Source organism: Staurois parvus, unplaced genomic scaffold, assembly GCF_062004578.1.
Source record: "Staurois parvus isolate SC_StPar_1 unplaced genomic scaffold, SC_StPar_1.0 ptg001045l, whole genome shotgun sequence".
NCBI classification, from domain to species: domain Eukaryota; kingdom Metazoa; phylum Chordata; class Amphibia; order Anura; family Ranidae; genus Staurois; species Staurois parvus.
The window spans coordinates 6,273,483-6,287,670 of NW_028318841.1; the positions used below are offsets into that span (position 1 = coordinate 6,273,483).

The window sequence follows — 14,188 nt, forward strand, 5'->3', positions numbered from 1 at the left end:
ATAAATTCATATATATATACACATCTATCTATCTATATCTATCAATATCTCTCATACACACATTTTATATATACATACATACATACATACACACACCGTAGTTTTCAGAATCTATAATGTTCAAATATACCAATCAATATATGCTTATTGGGATTTGTTTTGTTTTTTTTACCAAAAGGCATGTAGCAGAACAGATTTTTGCCTAAATCATGAAGAAATGTTATTTTATTTATTTTAAATCTGATATGTTTTATAGCAGAAAGTAACAATTTTTTTTTAATTGTCAGTATTTATTGGTTTATATATTAATCATTAAAAAAAAATGGATACAGCACAATTGCCAGTTAAAGTAGCGCAGTGCTAAATGGCAAAAAAATGGCCTGGTCATGAAGGGGGTAAAACAATCACCTCCATGGCCACAGGTGTATAAAATCAAGCACCTTGGCATGCAAACTACAAACATTTGTGAAAGAATGGGTCGCTCTCAGGAGCTCCATGAATTCAAGCGTGGTACCGTGACTGGTTGCCACCACCTGTGTAATATGTTCATCCGTGAAATTTCCTCGCTACTAAATATTCCACGGTCAACTGTTCATGGTATTGTAACAAAGTGAAAGCAACTGGGAACAGCAACTCAGCCACGAAGTGGTAGGCCACGTAACATGACAGAGCCGGGTCAGCGCATGCTGAAGCGCACAGTGCGCAGAAGTCGCCAACTGTCTGCAGAGTCAATAGCTAAAGGCTAAACTTTGTGTGGCCTTCAGATTAGCACAACAGTGCGTTGAGAGCTTCATAGAATGGGTTTCCATGGCTGAGAAGTTGCATCCAAGCCTTACATCACCAAGTGCAATGCAAAAAGTCGAGTGCAGTGGTGTAAAGCACGCCACCACTGGACTCTAGAGCAGTGGAGACGTGTTCTCTGGAGTGCCAAATCATGCTTCTCTGTCTGGCAATCTGATGAATGTGTCTGGTTTTGGCGTTTGCTAGGAGAACAGTACTTGCCTGACTGCCTTGTGCCTAATGTAAAGTTTGGAAGAGGGGGGATTATGGTATAAGGTTGTTTTTCAGGGGCTGGGGTTAGGCTTGGCCCCTTAGTTCCAGTGAAGGGAACTCTTAAGATGTCAGCACACCAAGACATTTTGGACAATTTCATGCTCCCAACTTTGTGGGAACAGTTTGGGAATGGCTCCTTCTCGTTCCAACATGACTGCGCACCAGTGCACAAAGCAAGGTCCATAAAGACATGGATGAGAAGTCTGGAATGGAGGAACTTGACTGGCCTGCACAGAGTCCTGACCTCAACCCGACAGAACACCTTTGGGATGAATTAGAGTGGAGACTGCGAGCCAGGCCTCCTCCCCCGACATCAGTGCCTGACCTCACAAATGCACTTCTGGAAGAATGGTCAAACATTCCCATAGATACACTCCTAAACCTTGTGGACAGCCTTCCCAGAAGAGTTGAAGCTGTTATAGCTGCAAAGGGTGGGCCAACTCAATATTGAACCCTACGGACTAAGACTGGGATGCCATTAAAGTTAATGTGCGTGTAAAAGGCAGGCGTCCCGGTACTTGTCTGTTAATTTACCGGATTTATTATATATATATATATCCGGTGAATTAACAGACAAGTACCGACGTCCCAATCCTTTTGGCAATATATACATTTTATAATATATATACACATACATACGCCAGCTTGTGTGTTTGAGTTTAGGGTGCACCCCTGATGCCATAGGCTGGGGACACCTATGTAAGTTACATTTGGGTTTTTCCATCCTCTCAGGTGCAGATCAGTCGGCACAGATCACCGATACCTGGCCGGCAGGAATCATCACAGCTGCCCCGGTGTATACAAGTGAAAGTCAATGCAGATGTAGAGCGGAAAGCGGGACACAGAGTAATGCGAAAGGGAGCGGCGGGATACACAGTGCAGACAGAGCGGATCACCAGCCCCACATAGTACATTGGGACCATGACCACAGCCCCGGACTCCGGGCTCTCACCTCCTCCTGTCCTTCAGCTCCTCTGCCTGCAGTCCGTGTCCATGCCTTGTATCAGGTTATCCGCTCCGCTTAGTATCAGTCCAGCCACACTCCCCGGGACGGCTCTCACCCCTCCCTGTGCGAGAACTTCGTCTCCTTCCCCCGCGTCTGTGTGTAATGTGATCCCGGCTTCTGCAGTCTGTCAGCTTAATCCTGGAGCCCCTGAGCAGAGCGCCACTCAGCAGTGCGGAGGGAGATGGAAAAGGTCCGGACGTGATGACGAGCTACGTCTAGGGCTCCTGGCCGCTGTCAGTTGCATTATAACCAGCAGGGGCCGCCACTAGTGCTGCAAAGTCATCGCTTAAAAGGGCACCTCACTGTCTCAATGGACACGGACTTTTTTTTAATCCCTGTGCGGCTAGCATTAGTACATAATATAATATACATTTCTATCTTACTTATTTTAACCATTTCAAGTCCGGCCACTTTCACCCCCCTTCCTGCCCAGGCCAATTTTCAGCTTTCAGTGCTATCACACTTTGAATGACAATTGCGCAGTCATGCAACACTGTAAATACAGTCAGGTCCATAAATATTGGGACATCGACACAATTCTAACATTTTTGGCTCTATACACCACCACAATGGATTTGAAATGAAACGGACAAGATGTGCTTTAACTGCAGACTGTCAGCTTTAATTTGAGGGTATTTACAAATGCAGATTCCAAATGCAAAAAGCACAATTGACATGAACTCTGGACCTTTTATCTGCTCATTGTAATTGTGATAATGAGGGAATAACACACACCTGGCCATGGAACAGCTGAGAAGCCAATTGTCCCATTACTTTTGGTCCCTTAACAAGTGGGAGGCACATATGCAAACTGTTGTAATTCCTACACCGTTCACCTGATTTGGATGTAAATACCCTCAAATTAAAGCTGACAGTCTGCAGTTAAAGCACATCTTGTTTGTTTCATTTCAAATCCATTGTGGTGGTGTATAGAGCCAAAAATGTTAGAATTGTGTCGATGTCCCAATATTTATGGACCTGACTGTATATGAATTGTTTAGCATTTTTTTGAGACCGAAAACTTTTGTGGTATTTATTCACCACTGGGATTTTTTTTTTTGCTATTTAAATGAAAGTCGAAAAAAGTGTTTTTCTTATAAAAGTTTGAAAATAATCTCTCTTTCTTCATAAATCTTGGACAACATTTATTCAGTTATCTTTGTAGTCTATAACCAAAAATTATAATTTTTCAAAAAAATTTTTTTAGATTTTTATTTTAATTTTTACATTTGTGGGGGGCGATGATTTTTTTTTTTTTACACTGATTGCTTTTACACCCATAAAGTCTGTAAAAGCAATTATTTCTCCTCCTCTCCGGCTGCATTCTTGCAGCCATTGAGAAATACTGCGTGAGCGGTGATTGGTCACAGCTTGTCACATGGTACAAGGCTGTTGTGAATAGTACCATGTGACCTCTCTGATCATTCACAGATTTCACACGTAGTAAGCAATGATGTCAGAAGTGATATCTTGCTTACTACTCTTTATGTGATCAATGATTGGCCAATCAGTGATCACATGATTGGGACCTCACACAGAGATCCCATACAACGATCGGTGTTCCACTGTGTCCAGAGGACACAGAGTCGCAGTGCTGCATGCTCCCAGGGAGTGAGCACAAGTAGGGAGTGGGGAGGCTGTTTATAAATGGGCACCAGCCCCTGCACCGCTCCCATGTGGCAGTTTATATACATGGGCCGAAAGGGAAGTGGTTAAACTTTTTTTTTTTTTTTACATTTCTTCAGTTACTACCTAGGCAAATGAGGTCATACATCCCAGGAGTCTTCAGGAAAGGGGGAGGGGCTTTTTCAGCTAACCACACCCTTCCCGTCTACATGCCTGAGCTAGATGGATCCCATGAAGTAAATGCTACATGAATCATCTGCCCTTGTTCAAGATGGCCACAGGTAGAATGAATGCATCGTATGAACTATCAGATTATTGGACGATCGCTCTGAAAACTTTTTCCCGATTTTTTCATCATGCGTACTAGGCTTATGGTCATATGATCATAGCAACAGTTACCCAATAAAGAGCATCCAAGGTTTTGGAACCCACAATCACAGATTTCATACAGGGTAAATGTGTACCCTGTATCCAATGTCAATCTACTTACGTCAGAGCAGAGAAAGGGGAATTGCTTCATTTTCACTTATTAGACAAAATGTATTATTTGGTTAGTTTAACTGTAAATTGAATGAGCAGTCACTTGGGTTGGATGTTTAAGGTGAAATTAAATTTCAGATACTAGTAAATTAATTTAGGAGGAACACCAATAGCTAAAACCACTCAGCACATCTTAGCAATGTTGAAGGCTCCATTAGAAGGGTTCATGTCTCACTCCTCCCATACACAAGGCCATAATAAAAGGGGCCATGGAAGCCAGATTCCCCATCTAGGACATTTAAATGGGAAGCCTGAGGAAGCAGAGAATTCTGGCACACAAATCTCATCAATGGACTGGCATAAAGGCACCATGCAAAACTGGATGTCAGCTCCAGCCAATATATCTTTTTGTCCTGGATAGCGTGGGAATGTGTTTTGAAGCACTTTGTCTCTCACAGCTGTTCACCCCCTATGGACCAGAGTGATTTTTACAATTCTGCTATGGACCTGTTTATTTTGTGATAACTGTCATTGCATAAAATAAAAAAAGGTTTATATACACTATATTGCCAAACATACTGGGACACCTTCCTTTACACACACATGAACTTTAATGGCATCCCAGTCTTAGTCCGTACAGTTCAATACTGAGTTGGCCCACTCTTTGCAGCTATAACAGCTTCAACTCTTCTGGGAAGGCTGTCCACAAGGTTTAGGAGTGTATCTATGGGAATGTTTGACCATTCTTCCAGAAGAGCATTTGTGAGGTCAGGCACTGATGTCGGATGAGAAGGCCTGGCTCGCAGTCTCCACTCTAATTCATCCCAAAGGTGTTCTTTCGGGTTGCGGTCAGGACTCTGTACAGGCCAGTAAAGTTCCTCCACCCCTAACTCCTCATCCATGTCTTTCTGGACCTTGCTTTGTGCACTGGTGCGCAGTCATGTTGGAACAGGAAGGGGTCATCCCCAAATTGTTCCCACAAAGTTTGGCACATGAAATTGTCCAAAATGTCTTGGAATGCCAAACGCCTTAAGAGTTCCCTTCAATGGAACTAAGGGGCTAAGCCCAACCCCTGAAAAAACCACCCCACACCAAAATCCCCCCTCCACCAAAATTTACACTTGGCAGAATGCAGTCAGGCAAGTACCGTTCTCCTGGCAACCGCCAAACCCAGACACATCCATCAGATTGACAGACACAGAAGTGTGATTTGTCACTGGAGAAAAAAAAGCTCAGCTATGGAAACCCATTCCATGAAGTTCTTTACACACTGTTGTTGTGCTAATCTGAAGGCCGCATGAAGTTTGGAGGTCTTTAACTATTGACTCTGCAGACAGTTGGTGACTTCTGCGCACTGTGTGCTTCTGCATGCGCTGACCCCACTCTGTCATTTTCCATGGCCTAACACTTAATTGCTGATTTGCTGTTGTTCCCAGTTGCTTCCACTTTGTTATAATACCACTAACAGTTGACTGTGGAATATTTAGTAGCAAGGAAATGTCACAGATTGATTATTGCACAGGTGGCAACCCATCACGGCACCACACTTGAATTCTCTGAGCTCCTGAGAGCGACCCATTCTTTCACAAATGTTTGTAGAAGCAGTGTGCATGTCTGGTGCTTAATTTTATACACCAGTGGCCATGGAGGTGATTGGAAATATGAATGTATTGGGGTGTCCCAATATATTTGGAAAAATAGTACATACATATATTTAAAAAAAAAAAAAAAAACACACACAAAACACATAGTGTTACTTGAAATAGAAAGTGTGCATTTTATTCCATAATTTGTCCTGTTTAAAATTATACTAAAATTATGATTCTGTTACAAAGCATTACAAGGTTATTTACAAACAATGTTTTTTTTTTCTTTTTCATCCTTACATTCTTGCTCTTTTATAAATTTGAAAGCTATAAATATGTTAAATGTTTAAAAATATTAAATGAAAAAAAAAAAAAAAAAAGTTTAAATATTGATGGGTAATAAATTGAGAAGGGAAGAGTCTGACCCCTAATGGTTAAAACTAAACAGCGCTCTGCCTGAGCCAATTGAGAAATTGTGGCAGAAGAGTTCACCAGACCCTATTGGGAGCCATCCACAATCACAAAGACTAAAACGTCTACACAAACCCACATCCAGGGAGTGCAATGCAACCCCCTCATTTAGGTGAAGGTTAGAGACCACCTTCAGAGAGGAGGAGGGATATGGACGAAGAACCACTTCAGCCCTCATCCAAGACCAAATAAGGAGCCTCACAGAACAAGGCCACCAGCTTCGACCCTTGGCATGCCTAGCAACCAAACAAAAAATCAACCTCCTGCAAGAAGAAGCAAAAGGAGAGTGCTATTATTCTCAAAAGGGAGACTTCTGAAGAGTCAGGTTCAGGTTCCAAAGTGGCAAAGGTGACCGTCCAGTAGGAGCCACATATTGAACCCCTTGGATGAAGACACGACCAAACAAGTATGCAGTTAAAGGGCTTCAAAAGGAAAATTGCAAGGGCAAATACCTCACCCTAAATGGAAATCAAGGCCAATTTCTGAGCCATGACCCACAGAGAAAGACTAAAATCCAAGACACCAAAAAGGGACGTGGGTGTGAATCTTCAGCCTCACACCACAAAATATATACTTCCCAAGTACTATGGTCTCAGAACCCAGCTTTCAATAGTTAAGCTGACAAGGCATGCTGCTGTGAAGAGTAGAACATCAATCCTTGGGACAGAAGATCGTCATGTAGAGGAAGCTGCTCAGGGACGTCTGACCAGCTGCACTACATCGGCATACCAGGATAGCCAAGGGTCAATACTGAGCCACAAGAATGACTGGAGACTTTTCTGCCCCTATCCCGCAGAGCAGATGAGGGAGAAGTGTGAGAGGGGGGAAAAGTGTAAATGAGGTCATAATGGCGCCAGCCAAACATTCATTGCATCGCCCAGGGTATCTCATGCCTCACCACAAATGTTGACAGTTTCTATTGAGATGAGAGGCCAGCAGATCCATATGCAATGTAAATGAAAATTTGATGAAAACATCCGGGTGCAGAACTCCTTGTCCTGCTCTGGTAAATGACCTAGGCCACTGCCATGGCATTATCCGACTGGATCCTGACCAGGTGCCCTTGAAGAGGCTCCATCCAAATCACAAAGCCTGATCATCCATAACTTTAGGCCAGCAATAGGGAGCAGAGACTCCTCCTACATTTAACAGCCCTAGGCCAACTTTGAACTCAGAACTCCCCCTTCCTAGCCTGATGGGCCGGCAGCCACTGGGACCACTGCCCAATGGAGAGGGGAAAAATTACTTACTGGCCCAAAGAGTTGGAAACTGAAGCCCCCAGAGAGGGAAGGCCCTATGTGGATCTGGTTGTCAAAGTGCACAGATGAAGAAAGGCCACCACAGAACAGATCAATGTCATCTAGAACCTGTGCACTTTCCCAAAGCAATGCAGGTGTTAAGATCCAGTATCAGACATATGTCTTCCCTCTTCGGAACAAATTGGTAACAACCCTGAAACCTTTCCATTTCAGGAACCAGGGCCATCATGAACTGAAGGTGCAGACCCTACAACACTCAGACAGGAACAGATGAGCAGCAGACTGAAAGGAAAGAACATGTCTGGCAGAGTGGAAGGAAATTCTATCTCGTAGCCAGGCAGAAACATACTGCGAGTCTGTTAATCGGGAGACAAAGAGGTCCATGGTCCCCGAACCAATGAGGCAACTGCTCCATTCTGAGCAGGAGGGGGCAAGCCTACATGCCAAGGAGGGCTTGTACATGGGTTGAGTGGGCTTGTGAGACCAGGAGCCCCCGAGCCACCCACAAAAGCCTTGACAGGTTAGGATCCCTAGTTCATGGAGCCTTGGAATGGAAAAATGGCTGTGTGCAGACAGGAATAAACTCTGCTTATGAGACAGCTCTGTCCTAGTCCTAGAGTGTGGGAGAGGGGAGTTCTAAGATATCACCTATATGATCCTTGACGATGTCGTCTAGATAGGCACCAAGGAGCTACTCACCCTGGAAGATTAAATCGGCCATGATCTTTCGTAGATGTTTGGTCTAAACACTTAAGCCAGAAAACAAGCTGAAGCACTACCGTTAAAACAAAGAGCTTGGGATCAATGGGGCTGCATCCCTAAAGATGCATAACACACACACACACATTGGAGGTCCTGGACCATTCAGTCTACCAGTTCCATGAAACCTGGACCTCAGGGGAAGTTCTGAGCTAGCAACCATAAACCGAGCATACGAATGGTGCACCTTGCAGTCAGTGGGAGCCATGAGGAAAGACTCCTCCACCAGTATCAAAGCAGCCCCATGCAGCATGAGAGGGGGGATGTCCATGACATGAGGATGTCCACTGCAACAGAATTGCCGCCTCAAAGTACCACATGCCAAAAAATGGTCTGAACTTTAAAAAGGGCACTTCTGTTGTTTCCAACACATAGAGCTGGGAAGATGCCATGCCTGACTTTATGGGATAATTGCCCATCCACAAGTCCACCTATGCAGAATAAGAAGGCCAGAAAATGCACCAGGAGGGTGGAAAAAAAAAAATCACCACCTCAGAGAAGATGCCCACAGAAAATGTCTTAGGCCCAGCCATCAGCCCCAGTACCTGCAAGTCTAAAAGCATGGGCAGTGCAGGAGTATAAAATCAGCATGTGCCCAAAAGGAAAAACCTAATTTCAGTCATTGAAAAACAGCGCTCCTGAGACAGATCCTCGTCTCCACCGGGGAGACTGTCTGTCGGTCAGGGTTTACACTGTTACAGACTTCAGGTGTTGAGTCATATGTGTCTCCATAAGACGTTTAACTCACTGGCCTCCCCAGTCCAGAATGGGGCTTCTTGCAGCTGACACAGAGAGCAGCTAAATGTCTGTGCATGCTTGATGGCCAGACTGGGGTGACCAATGCATCTAGATTATCCATCCCATCACCCAGCCTGTCTATTGATTGATCTACAAAAGCAAATCCTAGGAAAAAAGGAAAAATGGTAAAAGGCTGTGAAACCAAAAGGTGCCAGCAGGGAGCTAGGTCCCCACTCCTACACTAGACAGAAAAAACTGTGCTTCCTATAGCAGGGAGGGGGTTTGCTACCAGCTGGGACTGCCCATAGGCGGTGCTCAGCTTTTTTTTCTGCCTAGTAACCTACTCCTGTAGAGGGCAGTAGAACGCTATGGTCAAATATATAAAAAGAGTGTCTGTCAAGGAATTAAAAAGAAAAAAAAAAAATTTACGTGTCAGGTTGCTTCACATTATCTGCAAATAGAAGTTTATCCTTTCATCTGCAGATAAATGAACAGAATGATAATATGATACATTGCATCTTTCTGTAGCTTCAGAGCAAGTGTTATTTATAACTTAATTTTTTTTTTGCAGCTGACACTGCCGACCTTTTCTGTGTACACAGCAATGCTGGCCTTGGGTAAATCAGAGCTGCATTGCTGTGTACTGGAAGGAGGGAGCAAAGTAGGAGAACTGGACGTGCTATTAAATGTCCTGATGACTTTGGAAGTGTGTAGTCTAGACATCCGGAACTAGTCAAGTTTTGTCAGCTTGTTATATTAGTGATTTTATTTGGGAGATTTCCTTTCACTACCTGTATAGTCTCTTGGGAAGAAGTGAAAACGTTATTTCTAGGTATACCACAACAAGCAAAAATATGTTCATTTTTTCATGCTGTCTGAATCCATTCAGAAGATTCACTCTCGATTCCTCAACAGTCAACAGGGTGAGGTGAATTTCCCTATTAGTGACAGAAAGCAATGAAAACCTGACAGAGGTTTTAACACTCACTTTGAGAGCTCTAAAAAGTATGGGGTGGAGTTCCACCACTAAATAGCTCCACTATCAGCTTCTAAAGATGTTATAAGAAATTCAAGCAAAATAATAATGTATTTCTTAGAATCTGTAAATTATATCTATACTTCAGCTGCGGCAGATATAAATGTTATAAAGATACACCATATAATTATGAACAATGAATATGGTCATAGAGGGCTGGGGAGAGATATGTTTGTTCTTGTGTACAACAGGAACCCACTGCAGGTTTTTGCCCAGCTTATCCAATGGACTGAAGTGACCAAAAGGCAATTATGCTAGACTTAAAACAAACCTATGCTCTGTCAATATTGTTCATTAACAAGTTTGCTTTAACCACCTCCTCCCACAGCTTATACTCCTTTAATTCGCTCCCACATCGCTCTGCTCAGTGTCAGGAGCCAAAGGAAACAATCTGTCTGTACTTCCAGAAATGGAGGAGAATGGGACTCTCTACATGTGACAGAACTGGGCCATTCAGCACAGTCACACATAGTCCATAGCCCTGAGTAAGATATTATTCTGGCATTTTGTAACTTGTCAATGGCTTTAACTCACAGGTGGATGGATGCAGTAGGGAAGAATATGGAAGGCAAGAATGTTCCACAGCAGTAAAACTCCACCTGCAGCTTTGCCTTTCATTGGCAAGGTACAAATTCACTTTAAAATAATGATATCCTAAGAGAAATGTGGCAGTTGCCATCACTGACCTCACTGTAAAATTCTAGTTGCCACTATTATGGCAGGACATCATTTTAATGCACTCAATTTTGAGTCACTGGCTTTGAACAAACATGCAGATCATGAGAAAATATATATATATATATATATATATATATATATATATATATATATATATACATACATACACACACACATACCACATATATACTGTACATACACATATACACACACCAAAAGCTGTCTACCTGCCAAATCATATTAACCAAACAAGCAAAGCCCAAAGGCTATTTCAGCAGACTACTTGTGATATATCTCAAAGCCATATCACATTTTAGGCTCTTAAGTGCCCATTTGACGCTTAAAACTGCAGCATTGCCAGCAGATTGCAATGAGATTGGGGTATTTCCAAAGTCCAGGTTTAGAAGTTAACCTATAAAAATATGTGAATCAGATACCAGAACTCTCCTTATTCCTCCAAACATGTCTATTCAAGCTTAGACCCACAGAGTTCACATTCCTTCATTCAGGTATTTCAAAAACGCCCTAGTCATAGGCTGCTGCAAGGTTATGCTACAGATTAAAAAAAAAATATTTGGAAGATGTTTATGACATAGTAGTGTTTATACAACATCACTGCCTATAGACTTTATATAGAGGTTGAATATAAGTGCCTCCTTAGCTAAATAATTGTTCTACAAAACATGCAAGTTTGATGCATTTAGGATGTATGAGGGGGAAATAAGGGGCTAAGGGATAGATTCTTCCCCTTGGTATGTTTAGCCAGGCACATCTGTGAGGTGTATTTATGTAGGTATGTATTCCTTTATCAAATATCTGGAAAAGTTGTCTGAAAGTGGATTTTACACATACATACACACAGTGTGTGTATATATCTATGTTTGGGTACACCCCTTTTGAAAAGTAAGATTTTTTTGAATATCTCAAGGAACACAAGAGCAATTTCCAAAATGTCAAACTGACTTTTATAGAACATTTGTTTAGCTCACTACATGAAGGCAGGGTTAACAATATAACGGATTACTCAAATTAGTTGATTAAAAAAATGAATAAATTAATACACCCCACAACAAATTACTCCCTCTAGTATTTTGTATGACCTCCATGATTTGTAAGGACAGCACCAAGTCTTCTAGGCATGGAATGAATAAGTTGGCGACACATTGCAACATCTATCTTTTTCCATTTTTCAAGAACGAGCTCTTTTAGAGCCTGGATGCTGGATGGAGAGTGATGCTCAACTTGTCTCTTCAGAATTTCCCATAGGTGTTAGATTGGGTTCAGATGAGGAGACATACTTGAATCACTTTCACCCTGTTCTTTTTCAGAAATGCAGCAGTGGTCTTAAATGTGTGTTTTGGATCATTGTCATTTTGGAAATGTGCATGACCACCAAAAGGCACAGGATGATGGTAGCATCTTCTCTTTCAATATTTTTCAAGAACGAGCACACATATATACACACACAAACATACACACACACACACAGTACATGTGTGTATTCATGATACCATCAATAGAATGCAGCTCCCCAACACCAGCATCACTCATGCAGCCCCACAGAAGGACACTGCCACCAACATGCATTTTTCTTTGTACTCCTCACCTTTGCGACGCCATACAGTTTTGAAGCCATCAGTTCCAAAAACATTATCTTGGTCTCATCACTCCAAAGTACAGAGTCTCAGTAGTCTTTTTCAGCATGGGCCCTGGCAAATTCTAGGTGGGCTTTTTTGCACATTGGCTTTAGGATAGGCCTGCTTTGTGGACAAAACCTATGCATGCCATTTCTCTGCAGCGTACACTGTATTGTGTCATGGAAAGCAATCACCAAAGTGAAGAATTGTATGGCGAATTTCTTCAACCCTTCTCATCAGAAGATGCTCCTGTCAAGGTGTTACCTCTTGTGGACGACCTGGATGTCTGTCAGATGGTTGCAGTTCCACCTTTGTTAAATTTTGTATCACTTTTGCCACAGTATTCTGACTGATAAGTAAAGCTTTGCTTATCTTCTTGTAGTCTTCACCTTTCTTAAAGAAATTATTTTCTTTCTCAGGCCTTGCAACATTTCTCTTCCATGTGGTGCCATTGCTGACAGCATGAAATGAGAAGGAATATTTCTTTGTTAAGTAACAACTTTTATAATCAACTGTCTGCTGGACACCTGTTTAACGAATAAATTAGACTCATCTGTAGTTGAATTCTTGTTAATGAGGATTTTGTTGTCTAAAATTTAGCTTTGCTCCTAAGATTTTCATTGGGGTGTAATCATATTTGTAACATTGTCTTGAATGAACTTGTTAGGAAAAATCCTTGTGTGTGTGCACATTAACAAATCTTGTTTGCAATCCATGGCCCGCATTTCTGTGAGTATTTTATAGCATAGTGTCCCATATAAAATGTTGATTCTCAAAGGAAAGTAAAAGGTTTTCTGACAAATCTGTAGGGATGTACTCATTTGTGCTGAGCACGGTGTGTATGTACAAATATTAGAAAACCTGATAATTCCTGTGCCCCGCTTACCGCCCCCAAAGCATGTAAAAAGATCAACCAATGTCAGCTTTTTATTAGCCTAATGGGATGTGAAAAAAAAAAAAAAAAACATTTTATACTCACCTAGACTGTAGCTGTAGCACCAATCCAAGCTGCAGCTGTTCACAACCTCCTCTACACAAAGAACTGAGCGATCAAAGACCACTGATCACTCAGTTCTTGGGTCCACTCGGAGCAGAGTGGTGACTGTCACTGGTGCGTTGGGCTGTGGAGAGGGTGGGAGAGGCTGGCTTAGGCTCTCAGTGGCCCGCTGAGAGGCTGAGCCAGCTGCTGGTCAGGCATTTGAGCAGATTCCAGCATTATTGTCAGGATTCCTGCAGAGGCTGGACCAGCTCTATGACGTTAACCATCAGCAGACTTTAGCCCACTTTCAGGTGAATCTGGATCACAGGAGTGTATAACTAAGGGCACTCCTGCAGCCCACAGGAGAAGTACGGCCAAAAAAGCTTTGGCTACACTTCTCCTTTAAATTGTGCTTGCATGCCTAAGAACCATCCCAGGTCAACAGCTCCATTACATTACAAGTGACACTAGACAGCTGCATGCCACCTACAGTTTACACAAAAAATAAATCAAGTTCTGTCTAGCAATAGTGACATCTGCAAAACCTTGGGGGCACAATGTTAGATTATCTGGGAAGGCGACAATGGTAGAGGTGAATTAAAGCCTGCTTTTCACGCAGATTTTTTTTTCCATATACTAAAATTAAGAACCTAATTTTAGTCACTGAAAACTGCACAGATATAACATTTCCTGGATGTATATGTACTCTCCCCAAGTATGATAGCAGAGTGCTGTAAATACTTTGAATGCATTCTGACAGGCCAAAGATTATATGGAAAATATGCAAATACTAGGGCCATAAATAGTTCCATTATGGTAGAAAAAAAACCCAACACCTTTTCTCCATGTCGGTTTCCCAGGCACGCTGCTGCACAACCAA

At 42.4% G+C, this 14,188-nt stretch overlaps 1 protein-coding gene across 5 annotated transcripts in view; it reads right to left on the bottom strand.

Annotated features, from left to right (window-relative positions):
• PLS3 (plastin 3) overlaps positions 1-14,188 on the bottom strand; it is a 152,284-nt gene that overhangs the window by 73,448 nt on the left and 64,648 nt on the right. For 2 of the 5 annotated variants that reach the window (XM_089657973.1, XM_089657975.1), the window contains exon 1: positions 2,006-2,224. The exons of the other annotated variants lie outside the window; for them this stretch is intronic. The gene's annotated coding sequence lies outside the window, so the exon portion shown is untranslated. Of the gene's footprint in view, positions 1-2,005; positions 2,225-14,188 lie in introns of those variants that run through there. 5 annotated transcript variants of the gene reach the window in all.